The sequence below is a fragment of the Phyllostomus discolor genome, chromosome 1 (genome assembly GCF_004126475.2).
Source record: "Phyllostomus discolor isolate MPI-MPIP mPhyDis1 chromosome 1, mPhyDis1.pri.v3, whole genome shotgun sequence".
NCBI lineage: Eukaryota > Metazoa > Chordata > Mammalia > Chiroptera > Phyllostomidae > Phyllostomus > Phyllostomus discolor.
The window spans coordinates 125,251,740-125,254,964 of NC_040903.2; the positions used below are offsets into that span (position 1 = coordinate 125,251,740).

At 32.8% G+C, this 3,225-nt stretch overlaps 1 non-coding gene across 1 annotated transcript; it reads left to right on the forward strand.

Moving 5' to 3' along the window:
* Positions 1–506: 506 nt before the first annotated feature.
* LOC114493608 lies at positions 507–610 on the forward strand. The gene has a single exon (XR_003684238.1). It is a non-coding gene; the product is annotated as a U6 spliceosomal RNA (small nuclear RNA).
* The last annotated feature ends 2,615 nt before the right edge of the window (positions 611–3,225 follow it).

Consider the following 3,225-nt stretch of genomic DNA (forward strand, 5'->3'; position numbering starts at 1 on the left):
TTTGATATTAATAGAAACACCCTTATTTTCTGAAAGATATAACATAGTATGTTTTTTCATTATTTTACTTTTAACTTTTTCTAATTATATATTTGATGGGGTTTTCTTGTATGCAGCATGTAGTTGGGTCTTGCTTTTTATTGTGTACAAATGACAGGTTCTGTCTCTTAATTGGCATACTTTATTTTGATTATTGAGAATGCTGCATTTAAATCTACCATTTTGCTCTATTTTCTGTGTGTGTTCATCTATTCTTCTTTTTCTACTTTATTTTAGACAAATTAAATATTTTTAAATCTAATTTTATCTCCATTGTTGGTTTATTGTGTTTTTAAGTGATTGCTTTAGAATTTATATACACCTTTAACTTATCACACTTTGCCTTTAAGTGATTTTATATTACCTTATGTTTAATATAGTAACCTCTCATAATTGTATATTTGCATTTATCTCTTCCTAGACTTTGTGTTATTTTCACTGGAGAAAAAGAGAGAATAACTGTTCCTGTGCTTGCTTCAGCTTCACATATACTGAAACTGAAATGATGCAGAGATTAGCATGGCCACTGCACAAAGATAACATGCAACTTCATGAAGTGTTCCATATTTTTTAAATGAGCAAGTTAACTTGCCTTTTGCTTCTAGAGAAAATGTAGCCCTTGACATTAAGGGACTAATCTGATGCTTGTAGCTAAGACTTGACGCTATTACAAACTGAATAATGACATATTATGTTTTCTATTTAACATAACAATGTGTCAAAATGTCTATATAAGGTTACTCTGAGATCATGATGAAATGAGACAAAAACCTGGTCACTAGGAAATTAAAAAAATACTAAACATCCCTCATTCTCACTAAGTGACTTTATCAATTACAGCTTTATTCTTTATTTTTCTGTCCTCCTATAGCAAAGATTTATTGACATGCCCCATCATACAGTTGTCCTGTTTCTGACAGCACCTAATCAAGAATAAACCCATACTTTTTTAGTACCTACTCCAAATTACCCATCCAGAGCCTAAACACTATAGTGCTGGTTTTTTTTTGATATCCCAGTTACTAAAGCACTTAATAGTTCCCGAAGCTGTGTTCCAACATTGCAACAAGTAATAAATGCAAGGTGTTTAACTGCAAGTTCTCTCTTGGTGGTCAGTGGTTGAAGGGCATTGACATTTTATATCTTTTCTTCTACATATGTTATAAAACAAGATTACTGTGTGAGAATGTCAAATCAATAAAAATGCTTAAATGTTATCTTTGAGAATAAAAATTATGATTATTTGGCCACCATTTTGATATTAGCTTATAAAAATTAGAAGGTAAACCACCTATGACCTGTACTCCTTGATAAATGATCAATAAATATATGCACTCAGTAATATTGCCAATATGCCCAAGCAATTCTTTTTATAATAGAAAAAAGCTGGAAAGAATGCTTCCATCAATATAGAAATGGATAAATAAATGACAACTTGTTCATATAGTGAACATCAGTGAAATACAGGTGCATGCATCAAAATGAACAAATTTCCTATTCAATTGGTGGAAAATGTACCAATACAATATAATTAAATATAAAGAGTAATTCATACAATGCTAAACAGTATGTGGTTGAGCATGCATAAATATATTCAAAACTATAACCACAAAATTATAAACACCATGTTCTGATAAGTGGTTTATCTGTGGGAGAAAGGAGAAAAAAGCTGGAATCAGAGATAAATACTCATCATAAAAAGGCCTCAATAATATAATTATTTTGCCATTTCTTGGCACCTGATTGTGGTTGTGAATTAATGAGCTCTTACATTTTTATCATGCACAAACTATGTATGGGGGTGTTTATGTTATATACATGAATATTTTCTTATAATATAAGAGAAGTATTCACTTTTACATGTTAACAATACAACCCTAATTTGAAAATAAGGTAAAAATGACTGTGTAATCTTTAAGGACCACACTAGGGCATTTTCTAACTAAGCTGCCTGAATACATGAGACTGTCTCACTCGGATGAATTTACACTTTGAACAGTTGCTTGGGGCTGGCATAGTTTAGAATTCTGTAAAACCTAACAAGGGTGATGTTTTGTTGTCCACTGAGGAGAAGAGAACTCCAAAAGTTTAGCAAAAATCAGTTGTTTGTAACTTACTAGTCTCATTTTATTATTCCTTTTCTTCACTAACTGTATAAAATGATCGTTCTCAGATCTTCTCTAAACTAGCTTTTCATTCTGCTGGTTCCCTCAGTAAGTAACTAAAACTTGGATACATGCATTTTCTTTGCTTGAGCATCATGTTTTCAACACTTTGAGAATTATAACTAACTCTTATAGAAGTCCCACTGAGATGTTACACTCACTGGATTGGAAAGCAGCTCATGGATTGAGGAAATTACAAGTACAACTTTGAAGCCTCTGGCCTTCCTGATCACTGAGTTACTGCTGAGTTGTAGCAGAATGGCCTTATTTTAAAAGCTTTGTACATTAATGTCTAAAGACCTAAGACATATTTATATTCCAAAAATTATAAGATATGAAAATCTATTAGTGCTCTGGCTGGTGTGGCTCAGTGGATTGAGTACCAGACTGAGAAGCAAAGGGTTCGCTTTTTTGATTCCCAGTCAGGGCACATGCCTGGGTTGAGGACTAGATCCCTAGTTGGGGCTACATGAGAGGCAACCACACATTGATGTTTCTCTCCCTCTTGTTCTCCCTTCCTATCCCACTGTCTAAAACTAAATAAAAAAAAACTTAATAGTAATGACTGAAAACTGGTGAAAGATAGTTAAGGCCTTGCTATTCTGTTTGTTATTTTTCAGATAGGAGTCCGAAATACCAAGTCTGGCTTAATTTTTGGAGTTCAGGGCGATTTGTGCCTCCAAATTCAGAGTCTTGTCCATCTGGTTCTGGTGGGACACCTGTCTTTTTAGTTCTGAAACGTGTATACTGTCTGTCATGCCACTATTTCAATGTAAAGATCTGCGAAGGCTTAAAAAGACAAAATTAGATAATAAACTTTGAGTGTAAGATAGTTTCCTCTGTTTAAGGAATTTCATGATTTCATGGGTTGGGGAGCTTGTTATCACAATGTAAGTTGGAGAGAAAATGTTTTATAACTAAAGAAAAAGTGAAATTATATATGTTTGTACACACAGACACATACATATATACATACACATACATATATCAAGCCATATAATATGATAGAGACATTTATTTG